This window comes from Pseudopodoces humilis, chromosome 1 (genome assembly GCF_049639895.1).
Source record: "Pseudopodoces humilis isolate 2021_Gansu_Grassland_sample_001 chromosome 1, ASM4963989v1, whole genome shotgun sequence".
Taxonomy (NCBI): domain Eukaryota; kingdom Metazoa; phylum Chordata; class Aves; order Passeriformes; family Paridae; genus Pseudopodoces; species Pseudopodoces humilis.
In genome coordinates, this window is record NC_142200.1 from 43,845,262 (window position 1) to 43,863,145 (window position 17,884).

General features: G+C 36.8%; 1 non-coding gene across 1 annotated transcript; it reads left to right on the forward strand.

Annotated features, from left to right (window-relative positions):
* The first annotated feature begins 17,100 nt into the window (after positions 1–17,100).
* On the forward strand, positions 17,101–17,173 carry LOC148185085 (small nucleolar RNA SNORD36). Its single transcript, XR_015774572.1, has one exon. It is a non-coding gene; the product is annotated as a small nucleolar RNA SNORD36 (small nucleolar RNA).
* The last annotated feature ends 711 nt before the right edge of the window (positions 17,174–17,884 follow it).

Genomic DNA, 17,884 nt, shown 5'->3' on the forward strand with positions numbered 1-17,884 from the left:
ATAAACAAGAAAAATATTTTAAAAAAGAAAAACAACAGCTCATTTCATCCTGAGACCTTTTAGCAGCAACTTTTTAACCGAATCTAGACGTCAAAATCATGAATGCCTGTTACTGTCTTCCACAATTAACAGTGGAAAGGTGGTTAAGAACAGAACTTGAACTGTCTTTCAGCTCTGATTTTTTTTCTGCTCTGAGAGTTCCAGAGTGATTGCTTTGGCCAGTGTGTTTTTCTGTGACTCAAGGCGAGCCTTGTTGCTTTGTTAAACCTGAACTAGTTGTGTAGAAGTTATCTAGTATAAGATGGAGGTTTGACAGCTGAAAGAGGCATACAGTGAAGCTTCTATCTCTGATGGGGAAGTAGATTTTATTTTGCACAGTTCCTCTTTTAATCCTTTGAAGATTGTGAATACCATTTCAGTTCAGGCAACTTTGAGTCACCCTCAGGCAGAAACCACCTGTCTCCCTTGACTTTCTGTAGCGTTCAGACTTATCTTTAGAGATGCTCTGGCTTGCATCTAAGCTACCTCATGAAGGTAAAGGGAAGATACAGTCACTTAGCATGCCTGAGGGGCACACAGCCCAGTGCCAGGACTGGGACTGATGGCTAGCTATGTAGGCTCTCAGCTTGACATTACAGTAATCTCAACCACTGTGCTTTTAAGATTCCACTTCGCACCCTTCTACCCACCCACACCCCCAAAAAAGGCTGGAGTTGGAATTTTTGCATCAATCACACCTTGTCTGCAAAACATTAGAGATTATGAAGAAGAATTTAAATATTTATAGGGGATGAGAGAAATTATTTAAGGTTTTTTTCTAAGTAATGTTTCTCAAACTTGAGAAAACTCTGTATGCTTCTAATCAGAGGCTCTGGAGAGAGGGTAAGGGGTTAAGAGATTTATCTGGCATTTTATTAAGAAGAACAAAGAATGCTACAGTTCTCCCTGATACTTTGCATAAGGCGTTAATTTAGTGCTGTTAAGAGAAGCTACTGACAACATGCACACTGTGTTTCTTATAGACACACAGCAATAAGATCAGCAGGGAGTAGGGTTTTTTAAAATAGTGTTGTTCAAGACAGTGTGAGTGCAACAGAACTAAAGATAAAACCTTTACACAAGTAAACCCACCATCACATGCACTTGCTTTTAAAAGCTATGCTTTATTTTGCATGAAGTGTATACTTTAAATTTCTCAGAATAGGAGACCTTCATTGCCAAACTTTAGCTGGCATATTTTTGACTTGCAACCCCTAATGTTTCAACAGATTTGGTATTTAGACTGAAATGTTTCTATGTCTGTTTAAGATTAAAGGTTTGGCTTAGGGAGAAGTGGATTTCAGCATCAAGAGGAAGAAGCTTAAGTTACTCTCATATTAGTGTTTTTGTTTGGTTGGTTTTGGGGTTTGGGGGCAGGGAGGTATGGTGCAATCTTACTTCATAGTGTTTGGTTGCACTTGTTTGAATGGGTTGGGTTTTGTTCAGTTTCTTTTGTTGTTGTTGCAGTTGATTTGTATTTGTTCTTCACTTTTTCTTTTTCTTTTTAATTAGAGCTTAATTATTTATATTGTGGATTTTTGAACTCCCAATGATTGTAGACTTTATATATACATATATGTAACCTTTTTTATCTCCTTCCTTGGTGGGGAATAGTATGTCCTGATTGCAGTACTAAATTATTTCTAGAGAAATTAAATTACTGTTTCCTTTTTCTCATACTAGTATGGCATTCTGGCTCCAGTTTGCCATATATAGTGGTTTCAGTGTCAGGAAGCTCAGATAAACACTGTCTTATTAGCTCTGTCCTCACAATTTACCAGTTCTAGAACAGATCATCAAAACTGGTAATCTCTTCTTTCAGAAATCTCAGCCTACGCAGCAACGTCCAGGGAGAATCTCTGCCTCAAGTGTTGAATCTAATCAGAGACCAAGCCAGGGAACAAATACTCCTGGTGCTCACACCAGCTATTTCTAAATGCAGAGGTTTACATGACAAAACCATCTACAAAACAACAACAGTTTTTCAAAGTCTGATCACACGCTAAGAAAATAACTTGGAGGAATATGGAGAAAATCCTGGTTATTGTACTGTAAGCACTGAATCTTGTGGAAGGATTATGTACTGTAAGAAGAGTCAAACTGTGAAAAAGCCTAGGAACCAAATGAGAGAACATGCAGTATAAGGGACATTATAATAGCAAAAATAATATTGTGTCTGTTTTCCATGCTGATGAAACTGTAATTTTTGGTGGATTTTTTTGTGTTTTCTTGGTTTCTCACAGAGTTTCTGTAGCAGCAGTTTGCATGTGGTGTGGTTGTTTTGAGGATTTCAAGCTTTGGTCCACCTATGTCTCTGTGACATCTTTGTTGCTTTTTAGCACTGGGAGGAATCAGCAGCCACTGGAGTACAAACTATAACTGTAATGAACCTTCTTTTTTCTTTATACTCATTCCATGTGAGTTTATGTCATCCTTATCTTTCTGCTGAAGATAAATGAATTCCTCTAGAAACTGCATCTTCTGTTGAGTAAAGACCTGCTGCATTCACATTTAAAATTTAAAATACAAATTAATCTCTATTATGCTGCTACCTGTGTTCAAGTTTACAGTTTCTTTTCCTGGAAATCTTCTTCTGATACTCAAGAATATCCCAACTGTCTGGTCATTATATTTTAAAAAGAAGAAAAATACGAAGAAATCTCAGTTACATAGATATAAATATAGTTAAGGATTCATTATTTTATGTATACGTACATATATATGATAATAGGTATGTGATTATGCGTATATATAATGTTAATTTCTTAATATAAACTCTCATCTGTTTGTTCAACTTGTCATTGATAATGTAAAATTAATTTTAGCCTTTTGGGCTATATAGATAATAATTAAACTTTTATATCAAAACCCTTGGAACAGAAGGTATTTTCAGACTTCTTAAATTATTTTACCTTAGCCAAAATAATTCTGATAAAAGTTATTTAACTAAAAACCCAGAATGTGAGCTTTATAATTAAGAGACTTATTTAAAATTTAGATAACAATTCAAAGGAAAAAAGAAACCAACACCCATGAGTTCTAAAATTCTTTTTATTCAAGAGAGGATTTTCTGTCCTGGAGGATAAATTCTAAAGGATGTGTTGAAAACCTGTAAGGAAAGAGCATTATGGTATCTCCTGCATCTTGTAGCATTCTTAGAAATGAGAAAGGAAGAAAAGCATCATAAGGGATTTTAAATCCTCCAAAAAATTTTTTTGCTTTTTAATTTATTATTTTTTTTCATTTAATATGCTCTGATTGTTACTTTTTGAACTTTGTGGCAATCTCCAACTTAATGTATCTGAAGAATGAAAAGATTCTTAAGTGAACAAAAGCTAAAATACACAGATTAAAATTTTATAACCAATTTAATTAATTTTCTCTCTGTTCTATTAGCATATCAGGATAGATAAGCAGAGGATTGACACCATTCATGAAATTAAAATTTTTATGTAAGACATAGTTTGCACAGTTATTAATCAAAGAGAAACACATGTTAACCAAATGAAAAAAAAAACATTGTCTTGATGAAGTACGCTATTTCAGAGCACAATAACTGTCCTGATGTAGTAAAAATACAAGAATGTGATCAGAAAATGAAGATTAATATTGTTAGGAGCAGTAATTGTAGTAGTACTTAGAGCAGCACTGGCAGGAGCAGTAGGAGTAGTTTTAAATGATAATTTGATTAGCCAACAGTTATGCCTTTAAAAAAAAAAGAAAAAATCTCTCTTGGTTTCCATCAGGCAAACAGCTGCCTGCCAGCTCTTGGACACTGAAGGTGTCAGTACACCAGCCCCACTCCCACTTTACCCATCTGCCAAGCTCTCCTCTCACTTTGCTGTGCTGCACTGAGATACTGCTTATTGTCACTCTGCCTGCCAGGCATCCTTTGACTGGGTCCAGCTGAAACATAGGTCATTCAATGGAAGAGAAATTTGGGGTTGCAGCTAAGGGTCTGCTCCTTAACGGGAAGGTTTAGTCCAAAGAGCCTTGGAGAGGGTCGAGATAGCAGGATTCCAAGCCTACCATGTAACCTGCCTGAGTTTCACCACTTGTCACATGGTCCAGTGCTGAGGTCTCACAGGTTGAAAGAAGAGAAATTAGGATGTCTTTACAGTATGTGCTGCAGGTGATTTCTCTGAGAATATTGAAGTGAGAGAGAAGTCAGCATATTCCTGTAATTTTAGAAGTAGATTGCTTAAATATTTCCATGAAGCAACTTGCAGATTGCCAGTTTAACACTTTCCAATGCGACTTTTAAATTTGTGATGCTTCTATTTTGTGATGTTAGTCCCACTTTTTTTCTGTACAATGTTACAATGTGATTTTGTTTGATTTTGCTTTTTATATTGTGCCTGAGCCTCTATAAAGTACATTATGGAATACCAACATGTGTTTTCACAATGATCTCAAGTTATAAAACATTTGCAAACACTTTTGGAGGCACGTCTTGAGTTCTAATCCAGTCTCATCAGTGAATGTCTGTGAAATTTATTCATGGGTATTCACATATGAGGTACTGTTATTCTTGTCAGTATTGTCTGTTTACTGCGGAAACTCTCTAGAAGAATGATTATATCTCTGATTCAAATCTCCTTGAGTCTAATGCATTCCATCTGGAGAGCCTACATGCTTGTAAAACCTCTGGTACAACTGGGAGGACCCTTTGTGTGGTATTCTAATGTAGTCTTCTGAAATCTTTAAGTGTTTTTGAGACAGGTTTCTATTCTATTCACTTTCAAATGAGTTATTCATTTCAGTGAGATTACTTCAAGCCTTGCAGCATCTTTTGCATGACAAAAACTAAGCTAGAAATCCAGACAGGATCCACATCACAAAACAGTATAATGTTTGGTCTAATGATTAATCTAAGAGCCAGAAGGAGCTGGTTATGCAAACTCAGAGACAATGAGCTCTCACTGTTCAGCATCCCACTTCTTCTGCTGATTTATAGCAATAATTCTGTGATTTTGTAGCCCTTGCTTTTGAGCGTTGCCATTAAATTTCTCTTTCAAGTTGGACAACAGTTCCTTTGATTTTACTACAGATGAGGTTATTGCATGTGTAGATCCTGAATAAAGTATTGACTTCATAACTTCACTGTGCTCTTATACACTGTTTCTCCGTAATAGTGAGCTTCTTATCTTAGGACACCAAATAAATTTACAGATACTTAACCCTCCTCAGTTCCTTCAGGGTTTGATTACTTTGTGCATCACAGAAAATACAAAAAGCAGGGAAATGATATAAACATAGCATTGTAACATATAAAGACACTAAAAAATAATTTTTACTCTCTGAAGTAAACCCTGAGCACTTTCCTGGGATATATGAATAAATTAAATAAATGTCAGCAATCTAAAATACTTGAAGACCCTTACTCTGACATGTATTCTTTAAACTTACATATTTGGAAATTACTTTTAAAGAGTTCTTAATTGTTGTTGTGGTCCTCAAAAGGATTTTTGATTAAATACTTCCCACCTGATTGTATTTTTCTCTGACAGCTGGAGCTTGTATTCTATCTGTAGCTCAAGTGAGTTCTTCTGATTTAGACATGTCAGAATTTAAATTAAATCATTCATTTTTGTTCCTTTCTCTCCAATGTCACAAATGCTTATCCAGTGTCAGTGTATGTGGATAAAAAGATCTTTTATAGGTAGTAGCAAACCCTGGTTGTGCTGGAGGAGTCTAGAGTCACAGACGAAATCATATCAATTCAGAACCCTTAGTGTCTGCAAAGCACAGCCAGTCACTACATACCTCTGGAATTCTGATCTTCCAAGCCAGGAAACTTCATGCACCCTAATGTGACTTTAGTCCTACTCTTTTCTGCTAAGAGAAGCTGGGGGGTGGCTGTGTGTGTGAATTGACACGTGCGGATAACCAGACCACCACCCCAAAGCCACCGCTGAAATGCAAAGCTCAGATTTACTTAATTACCTTGCTAACAATAGGCAGCAGAGACAAGTGGGGACACAGGCTCAGCTCATCCCCGTGGACACAGACACATGGGCACATGGGCTCCAGTAGGCTTAGTCCATCCTGGTAAAAAGAGACAAATGAGGACGCAGGCTCCAGTAGGGTCATCCCTGTAGACAGAGGTGCATGGGGACACCGGCTCTGTTAGGCTCAGCTCAGCCCAGAGCGCAGCAGGGTACTGCCCCAGTACAGCAAAAGGCTTCACAAACACAGTTTATCACAAGGCTGGGCTTTTCTACCCTCACTCTCTCCCAGCAGGAGGCTCAAGAATATCTGTGAGAGTGTGATATCTCTACACAGGAATTCTACTTCCCAGAACAGGCAGAGAACAATCAGCTCTAGGTATAATAAATGAGTTTTCCCACACCAATACTTTTAGTATTCCCAGCTGCAAGGTCACTTTGAGTGAAACTATTCCCTCCTCTTTTCCAAATCTTCCAGTTTTAACCCTTTCCTTCCAACAGTGTGTGAGCAGAAGGCCTGGCAAGCATGCTGCTATTATGGATCAGCATTTTGCCTAGAGTGTATACCCAGATCATGTTCTCAGCCTCTTGACACTGACAAAGCCTATGATGAAATCACCAGTCCCTGAACACCTGTGTTGCTTGCTCATGACACGCTTAGGTGGTCTCAAGCATCTACTGAGGACTGCTTCTGTCATGGCATCCCCCTTCAAGGGAAGGGGTTTGTCAGAATTCAAGTCTGAATGAAGATTACTAACACTGGAGATTACAGCCCAGTATAGTAGAAATTGTCATGAAATGCACAATCGCTCCTTAGTTGTGTTTTACATATCAAGTTTGCTCTGTGAGATTATCATTATTAGATTTAAAAATGTGCATTTATGTATAGTATGAAGTATGTGCTTTGATCTTCAATTGACTATGCTGGAAAACAGTAATTGCCCATGGTACTGTCACCTCCTTGACTATGTTAGTGTTACCCTATGTCTGTAAACTGGCTACTGCTAAACTTGAGTTCCACTGTTGTCCTCTAGTAGCTGCATTTCAGAAAACAATTTTATATAGCATTATAACAATTTTTGAAACTATTGCTTTTTTTTGTCCTGAAAATGAGAACCATATATTTCTAACTTATGAACAATTCCAAAAGTGCTATCTGTAAATTATTTCTAAACTAATGAGAATTTAAGGAATTGTTCTTGATAGAAGTCTTTTGTGTGACTGCAGGAATGAATGTGGTCATTACTGCACTAAGGAACTAAGTGTGCGGAAAGTGTTGAAGTAACATTTACGCATACAGATAGACATGCACATAAATGTACATATATAAATCCATATTTCTACCATATACATATCTATGTGTGTAATGTGTATACACACACACACAAACAATCTGGCTTTGCAGAAAACATCTGTTTGTGATTGTGGTTTGACTTGCTTCCATGAGGCATTAAGTTCCTTTATCATAACCATCTGTCATTTTTGTCGTGTTTACTGAATTAATTACAGAATTTTAAACAGCTCATTTAAAACAAACCACAAACAAAATTACTATCTGGTGAGAGCAGTTTATGAATAATATGTGTATTCTTACTGTGAGGACAGTAGCCACTATTAAGATTAAGTCATTCATCTGGTCTCTGAAGTTTTAGGGCTATAATATTACATCCTGTAATGTAAAAAAACTCATGCTGTTATAAACAAACCAAAAATCCTTCAGAATTAGTGAGCTACACAAAAATCAGTGTAAAGGGAAAATAAATTTAATCTTTAAACTCCATTTCTTCATTCAACAGTGGGAGATCAAACCTTTGAATTGCACTTTGAAGACAAATTAACTTTTGGCATAAGTAGGAGCAGCTTTCCAAGTCAATAGAAGTACAGCATTTTCATTTGCTGATGCAGAGCCCTGGATTTACTTTAAACCTCAGTTCTCAGCACAGTGCAGAAGGCTTGCTTTTAGAAATCTTTCCTGTCTTAAACCTCTGTAAATTTTAGGCTGGATTTCCATCTTTTTATTATCACCATCACTGCGATAATGTTGTGGGGGAGAGATGATTACTGGCCCTTGTATCACATTTTCTTGTTCCAGTTTCATTTGGGACAAACTGGGAGAAAATGCAAAAACTGTGGCCTTCTCTTATATGTATGGGCATTTTTGACTAAGCTGTGTAATAAATATTAGAAATGGTCAAACTGTGTCATTAAAAAATAAGTCATTCTATTATGCATTAATTATTTCTGAGAGAGTACACAGTGGAAATATTTGGGTAAGTTCTTGCCAAGTGTCAGGGTTGAACAGTCTAACTCATTATACAAACTGTGCTCTTTTTTCCTTTGTTTTTACAGTCTGTACTAATTATGGAGACATTAGTAAGATTAGATGTCCCCAGTTATGCCAGTTATGCAACAGTGCATCCTTATTTTTGATATGGGTATGGTTTCAGTTGAAGCATATATCTAGTGGCTGTTACCCTTCCTCATTTCAGGATATAACCTCTGACAGACTCTAGACATGTGGTTGGGCTTCATGTCTTCATTTGCTCTCTCACAAAAGCTCTCCACCTTCCCACAAATTGCTAAACAATTACTTTGCTTATCATCTGCAATGTACATTTTAATTTCATCACTTTCAATCTGAATTCTTCCTGAAGATCCTGGGTTCCTTTGATCTTTGAGATGAAAGTAATATTCTCAGTATGTTTTTATTGGCACCTTTCCAGCTTTCCTTTCTTGTTCTCTATAACCAAACAACTGCATACTAACACTTTAAGATACAGAGCTGTCGCTATTTTAAATACTCAGTCCCATTTGCTCTTAATTATTGCACATTTAAACTGAAAATTCTCCATTTCAAAAGATGATATAGGTTTGTATGTATTCTAATTATGCAAACTAAATTAATTTTGACTTCATAATAAAGTAAACCAAACAAAAAGAGAAAGCTAAAGTGGAAAATAAGTGCACAGAAAAAGCTATTTTATGAGTACATTAGAAACTTTAATTTAATATTAGAAAGTTAAGAAATGTCATAATCAAAGTTACATCTTCAACAAATGCTTTATGACAGTCTTTAATTGTGTGTATGAGCGACTGGAGAAAATGATTACTGGCTCAAAACAACCAAAGAGAGTGAACATGTGTGAGTGTGTGTGTGTGAGGGGACAAGGCAAGTTCTATAAAAGTGGGGTGGTGTTCTGGCCCACACCCTGTCCCCTTTGGAGTCTCCAGAGCAGCTCTCAGTCACTGGCAAACCTGGAGCAATCCCCACAGCCAGCCTCTGGAGTCTCAGTGTAGCCCCAAAGTGGCCAGATGATCAGAAGCCCCATCTGCAGGGAAGCAGTGACCACAGGAGACCAGAGCAGATACAAAAACATTGCACAAAAAGGCACATGGTTTGTTCCTATTTTCCTTGGATTTTATGGCAGCTAAGACAGTTCTGGATCCAGGGGCGATACCTATCTCTCTTTCTTTTTCTATTCTTTCCTTCTCATAGTTTCCTCTTGAAATCTGAGAAATTTAAGGTTGGAAGAGTTGAGCTTGCTAAATTAATGCTTTGTGAAATGCTTTATTTTGATTGAATGTTTGCTTTACATTTTGCTAAGTTCCTGATCTTTTAAAGTTTGTCATTACAGTTTGGTTCTACAACCACCTGAGAAATTTTTTCAAGTTTTTCTTTGCACCATCTCAAGTAAAACAAATACTTTAAGTCCCTTTTAAATAAACTCACTAAGTGGGGCTTTACAGTATGACCTTACTCTGGGCAAAAAATGCCTTGAATATATTACTCTGATTCATCTGTAAAAAAGGCCTCTTTATTCAGTGATACAATCATATTTTAGAAAAAAATAGTGTGACAAAGTAATTAAAAATATATATCATATGGTTTACAACAAAAGTACAACCCTAATTTAAACATTTCATTTTTTTACTGATTACATAACCTTGAGAGCCACAATTAACAACTTTATTCTGGTACGTCCTATCTTTATTTGACTCGCCTTTCAAGACTGATTTAAAATACTGTCATATTAAGTTTTGTATGAGTTACAGGAATAGTATGAACTTGCAGAATAGATAGTATATAAGGAAGTCTGTGTAGGATGTGATCAGATTTAAACAGAGGTGCCAGAAATAAAGAAGGATTTCACTGGATTTTCTTACACTTTTTTCTTGTAGTAGTTATATCAGCACATAGAAGCCAAGTTTTCTCATTGGCTTAGTGAGTCTAGGTTTGAAGGTTTACCTAGTGGGGTAACAAAAGTGACTTAGCTGCTCCCCCTGGACCTCCTGACTGTGCTGACCCACAGACTTCATGGGTGCATTCAAGCTGGGACTGAGTTGCAGGAGTTTTCCTGGGCAGTCAACACTTATTCCAAGAAGGTACAGGTTTACAACAGCACATCTTCACGTTTCACCTTCTTTTAGTACATGATCCTGGTTTATCTACCAAGTCTAACTTTCAATGCCATTAAAACTCCTCAGTACAAAGTGTGTATGCCCAGAAGTTTCCATTTTCTACACTGCCTCTGCTGTCGCAACAATTAAAGGTTTCCATTCTCCAAAACTCTTCTATGAGACCCACTAAAGATGATATTCATACCCTGAGCAGAGGCTATTGTATAGTATTTTCATATTGTAATAATATTGTAAAATAATATTTACAATCCCTTTCCCAGTGGTTTTGCTTCTGAGAAGTGCTTTCATCCGGAGCCTATGATCTGACATCACACTTCAGCACTTGTAACCACAAGTACTGAGAGATTCAAGTTTGCCAGACAGCTCAAATCAAACACAGTATACTGGCTAGCCAGCTTCACAGACAAATGCTGTAGCTCATATGCCAGATACCACTGAGACCCGTGGCAGCCCCCTTTCAGTCCCTGTTGATACCCGTCCAAGCCCAGGCTTTCCCTACTGGGAAATACTGAACAGCCCATATGTGTTAAATTTTAACAAGAAACAACCCCCCATGTGCAATGGGGATCTCCTCTCCTTCACCAGAAATACAAGCAGGAAATGATCTGGTGAAAGGGAAGAGGAAAACTCCTTCCAGGCTGTGCAGTCACTGCTGCCAAAGTCCCAGCCCTGGGCTAGCAAAGCTAATGCTGCTAAACCTATGCATACAGTGCTGATAATACAAGGAGTCAGGCAGTGTCCTGAGGTAGTTTCCAGGACAGTCTCATGCCAATAGGTCAGGGGGGAGTTCATGAGCTGAGGAGACAGAGCAATGGTTTGTGTGCAGTACCATAGCTGAGGACACTCTGTACATGCTGCAGCCAGAGCATGCATGGGCACTGGGGCACTGCTGCTCCAGCTAGGTCACAAAGGACATTGCGGGGTCTGAAGGAAAGTGGATGTGGGAAGCCCAGATCTTCATGCCTGTATGAAAATAAATCCCTCCGTCCCCTTCCTCTTTCCTTCTCCAGCCTTCTCATCGTGTAGTGGTGGCACAGTTGTAGCTGGGTGAACACTGAGCACCAAAAGATGCTCAGGCAGGTTCAGGAAGGCTGAAAATTCCACAGATTTTAGTACACGAAAGACAACCAAAAATATAGACCAAACATTTTCTGAAATGCAAAACTCTCCTGTCTGACTATTACAGATGAAAGTGACTCTAGCTTGAAAGAGGGGACCTCAGACAAAGTTGAAAAAGCTGACTGACTCCATCCCACTGTGTTGTGCAAGAATGTTCTTTCAGACAAAGACAACCACGGTACATACAGTCTTGTGCGTGTGGTCACAGATGTAGAGTCATCTATAAAAGCCAGTGGGAATGGATCCTTCCAACTAACAGGTTAAATATCTGTGCACATAATTAATTTAATTTGCATTAACTGCATATTAATATAACCACCATGTGAGTGGCTTATTGTTACAGAAGAAATATTTGCATTTTTAACTGAGAGATAAGTAGTGGAAGTTTTCACCTCAAACTTATTTTATTTTCCGTGTTCTATTTATTTATAATTCTGCTGAGAAATATACTGCATAATATTGCTCTCAGAGAAATGTATTGTGAGGCTGCACATTGACATTTGTACAATTTTATACCACACGGCACATACAGAATAGACTAGGGAAATTAGTCTCAGATTTATAAACAAAACTTCTTACACAAGTGACTCATTTTAGTTGAATGTGGATGGCCCTTAATGGGAACACATATGTTTATACTAAATAACCTGCAGTACCAACTAAGGTGGCACAATTCTCTCTGCCATTAGGAAGACTGATTTTTGCCTTGGAGTGCCTCTACTCAGCAGAAGTACCCTTCAGGTAAGTTGAGAAGTTATCAGGCATGTAGTGTAAATGAGCACTGGAGATCTGGAGATGAAGGAAAATTCTACTATGCCATTAAAAAATATTCTCTCTTCCCTAAGATGCTGAACATTCACCCACTAAAAAATATAAAATACCCCAGTATTTAACTGTAATAACTAAATGTTTCTTATAAATGGCCTAACAATTAAGACATAGAAAAAGAATTCTAAAGTTGAATTAAAAAAAACCCAAACAAAACAAAACAAACTCCAGAAATGCTGAAATTTGACCTTTGAAATTGCAAAGAATATGAAGTATTTAGTGACAAGTACAGGACAAGATTTATTCTGCTGAATTGTGAGCAATACTCCGTTGTAAATCTACTCAGAGATCAGATTAAGTTTAGGTTAACTATAGAGTAGCTACCAAGATGACTTTGGGATGATAAATTGCCTAAATGAATACGGCAAAATTGGCATCATCATTATTTTAGAGTGGTTTAAAAACTGTAGTCTAAATACACACAAAACACCTAATAATTATGCAAGGCAAAAAATGCTAATGAGAACCACAGGAATGGAGGGTAGAAAGAAAATAAAGAATAATTTAATACTTGGTTTGAAATTTATATATCTCAATTATTAGAGTTTAATTCTTGTAACCAGTTCCTCAGAATTATAGCTCCTATGTCCAACCTTGTCTCCTTGTGACCTTTCAGGATTTCAGAGAAGGATGAAGTCTAGATACCCAGATGGATTAGATATATATTAATATACATACATAAAAACCTCATCTTTACTATATAAACGTATTGTACAAAGCTGGCTTATGCACTTCAGTATGGTATTATCAGCACCTTTATTTGGTAAATGATAAGGAAATTTATGTTAAAAGAATGTCTGAAGCTTTGTTTATTGATTGATTGATTGATTGATTGATTTACCTGTTTTTACTCTGTAATATATGCATAAATAGAAATTCAAATGTTATCACCCTAAATGTTTAATTTGGGTTGATGAGGTGCTGGGAAAGGAGAGTGGAGGAGCACTTAAAAGGGTAACAACTGTGCTCCAGTATTAGGCTGTTCAGACCAAAACTGTCAGAAAACAGTCTTTTAAGAGGTAAAACTAGAGTTACTTGTTTTTTACTATGGCATAATTTTTTTTTGTTTTATTTATGTTTAAACTAGGTGGTAGGAGAATAAAATATTCAAAAAATCTGTCATATTCCAAGAGAGGAATTCACTTCTATGGAGTAATTTTTTTAGTTTTCTTGGGACACAGATCCCAAGAATATTTATCTTATTGACAAAAAAAAAAAAAAAATTAAAAAAATCCCTTTCCTTTGCTATTTGTTTTTCCAATTATCCGCCATGGAATAAAAAAGAAATTGGAGTGGAAATGGGGGTAAAGAAGATGAAACTTGATGTAATCATACAATCCTTCACCACAAAGTAAACATGTACTGTCCCAGAGCAGTAAAGTTCCAAATCTATTGATTTTTGAAGATGGACTGCAACATGTACTGGGTATCAGACAGACCACAAAACTGACTCTAAGACACAACAATCTCCATAAACCATTTATCACAAGTTGAAAAGGATGATGATTAGTTCAAACACAGATACCAAATTACTTATTGTTTTGAAATGTGGAGAATAGTAGAAAAAAGGTCCTCTAAGCAATCAGAAAGAAAACATCAGATGTTGAAGCTCAGTTGTCAAACCTTTGATCAATAATAATCACAAGGATAATAAAAATTATAATAATGATGATGATAATAGAATTAATAAACTTCATTTTGTGTCAGTGTAGTCTTTGAATAGTGGTATAATGCATTTCTTATGCTAATGCCTGTAAAATGTTTACTGCTAGTAATCAGAGTGTCATTGGCACCCATTTAGGACACAGACATGCAGGACAAGGGCAACAGCTCCCAAGTCACAAATGCGGTCTCTCTATGTAAAGTGAAAAATAAACATAAGATAATGAGAGATTTTAGTATTAGTATTAGTATTAGTATTGGTATTAGTATTAGTACTAGCATTAGTATTATTTTAATCTTGTGTATTTGTATTAAAAGGGAACAATCTTTTTCAGAAATTGAGAACTTCAAATGATACTGCTGATAATTTATTTTTTTATTGAAATCAAAGTCTAACTGTAAGGAACTACTCAAGGAAATTTTCACAGAATTGAATCTACAGGTAACCACAGGTATTCCTATCAGTAGCTGCCTGAATCTTCAGTGAGAGAATAACATAAAATACATCTCTCATTTCTCAGGCAGACATTGCCTCTCATTTTCTGAGGTAGTTACTCCCGTTATTTACATGGAACACGATAGGATCTCCAGATAGGGATATGATCCTTTCAACAAGCTTCTTGCACGTTTCTTTAGAGTATTCCAATAACAAATAAGTCTTCAGAGCATTGCATTAGAGACCTTTGAGCAACTTGGTACAAACACACAGTGAACTGGGGTACTGAACACATGAATTTTCCAAAAGAGCAGGCAGGATCAGCACAGTGCTGTGTCTCAGCTAAATAGAGCTGCCTTTTAGCAGGGCTTATTCACTTAGAGCAATCACAGTCATCTATGCATTTATACATCTTCCAGTTCTGGAGTTTAAATCTCTTTTGTTAGCCTGGGGACCGCTGCACTGCAACATGCTGTGCTGAGGAAATGCACCAGTCCCTGTGGTATGGCTACAGAGCCAGCAGAGCTCAAAAGGCAGAAACACCTCAATCCTCCCAAGCTTATTTCCCCTGCCAACAAAGAGTAATTTAAAGAGCTCCATGATTAGAAAACTCCAAATACTCAGACTAACAAGTTACTGGTCCTCAAGTTATCTACAAAACAGCCAGTATTTTGAGGACATGTTAGAAGTTGTAACAACATTAGGGTATACTATGATCTATACATAAGATAGTAATCAGCTAGACTGTTAACATTCTCTCCCTGTTAGACATCATTTCTCTGTACACTGAGAAATGATTAGATAAATTTGTGTTGCTGTTTACAGTAAAGAGCTCTGTTTGTGTCAAGACAAAATTCTACTTTTAGTAACTATCCTGTATATAAATGCTTAAATATAAATTCTAACACTCTGCTTAGCATCAGAGAGGACCTTGGGCTCTCCCACAATTTTTCTTCTACATCCACAAAATATGAATCCAATATAAAATGCATTAGAAAAGTCATATCTCCTGCCTCTATATGGCTGGATTTTACAAATAAGTTAAAACTTTTCTACTCTTAGCTCTTCTGGTTCAGCTTTTGGAAGATAGCATGATGTATTTACCGTTATCGTTACTTGGCGTGAACAACTTACTCTGCAATTTTAGACATAGCTATTGAAATATAAATTAATGAGCATTTTTTACATTTTTATATTTCTGGGTCCTTTTGGCTGATTTATTCAGATTGCACTTTGCATATCTGCAGGGAAAGTATTTTTCAGCAAAGTCATGCACCCTGATTCTTTAAAAAACTGCAGTGCAAAGGGTTTGGGTTAACAAACAAGGAGTTTTCATACACCATTGCCAGATGTGCAAGTATTTTCAAACAGAACTGCTGCACCTTCACTTCTTCTTAGAAGGTTATCTGAGAAATCTGCACTAGTACATATGAAAGAAATGTTGCACCTTTCATTCAGTAGGTTTTTTTCACCCTGTATTCATGGAGTAGAGCTAGACAGATACTGAAATATTCAGCTTCTCTTTCTGCCTGAGTAGCTTTACAAATACATAAGCCAGACACAAGAACAGTATACTATTTTTCTTCCAGAGAGCGCTGCCTCTGTAAAAGATATAATTTACAGGAATAGTGTAGAGAGAATGGGAAATGTGTTCTGCTTCAACAACCAACTCTAATTCAGCTTTCCAGGGCTATTGCTTTGATACTGCATAAGGAAGACACTGAAGTGCTGAGTCCAGTTCTCTTACTGCTTACAGAAGGCATTACTGTGACAAGCTGGTGTTCAGTTTTGCTCAAAAACAGCATAATGAAATTGAACTGTTGATAGGCAATATGGACAACGAGCAGTAAAGGCTACAAGCTAGATATTTCTCAGCAAAAGATGAATCTACAGGACTGCATTTACGCTTCTTCCAAAACTAGAAAGGAACAAATAAATGGATTTCCTAAAAGTTTATTCCAGAAACATAAATCTAGCACTCAAACATGATATTCAGCTGCTTTGACAGAAGATATAACAGAAAGACCAACCATTAAAATTGTCATCTTTAATTTCAACAGAATATATTCTAAAGAGAAGTGAGTATGGGAAAGTATTTTCAATGGCTGAAAATAAAAAAGATGCTGAAGCTATGACAGTATTTTTACTTCTCTAACTCTGCCTTGCTTAAAGCTCTTCTCATCTTCATTTACTGTCATGGCCCTTTGGGCCTTTGTGAAACTACTGATTTAAGTGACAGGCACAGAACTCCAAGGTAGCAGATCCAGAGGCAAGATCAGGGCACAAGTTGGTTCATAAATAAATGTAAGAAAAGCAGGTACTTCTTGGGCCTGTGAGATTTGCAGCTACCAGTTTCTCATTTGGGAGAAAAAGGTAAGCCTTAAGCTTTCAGTAAATAAAGCTAACAAAATGGGTCCTTGCAAAATGTCTGTATGGACCCTAATTATGAAAACTGGCCTTCATCAGAAGGAGCTAACTATTTATCCCAGAAATGCTGCTGTTGAATGTGGGTACTGGACATTGTGGCTATGATCCCTCAGCAGCCACCGTGCTCTAAGCTTCACAAGCCCAACCTCATTCCCCGGGTTTTCTGGCTGCAGGAGCCCCTGCTCAGTGCTGACACGAGTGTTTATACAGCCACAGAATGGATTGGATTGATGAACTGATTTATCCTAAATTATCTTTGAAAAAAATGTTTGAGCTCTTTTACAGCTGGATCAATTCCCCAGTTTGCCATATAAACAGCTGGATGCAACTGTGGGTAGCAGCAAACACAGAAGGCAGATTGATGTTGGGAAAAATTGCCTGGCAGTAGGGTGGATATACACAGCCGAGCCACCAAATGTGGATCTCAGCCCAGAAAAGAGAAATGCAGCCTAGGAAATACAAGATAGATAAAGGCAATGCTGTGATAGAAAATATGACATATCATGCATTTTATAAATTTGGTTATCTTGACTAACTTCTAAGGTTGCAACCTTTTCTGCAAACTTTAAAGCAATTAAGGATTAAGTTGGATTCGTCATCAACCATGACTACTACTGTGTTGTTTATCAGGAAATAATGGCTACTCAACGTCATTCAGTAAATGCAAATTTAAACATATAAAAGAAAATGTCATTTAAATTAAGGAACATTGGGACATAAATATTTATCTCACTATTTTTATTTGATGAATAATGCTACATACAGACACAGTGCATTTGAAAAGGGGAAAAAGAGGACAAAAATCTTCAATGAGGGAGTTTATGGTACTTAAGTAGTAATGTGATAATTAACCATGCGTAACCACTCAATTATAAATATGGAAATGCTTAATTAATTAATAGATTAAATTAATCATGACACAGAAAGATATCAAAGGCTACATTGCAGCATTTAGCTAGAACTTTGTGGTTTGTATACAGCTGCTGTGATCCTAAAAAAGTTTAAG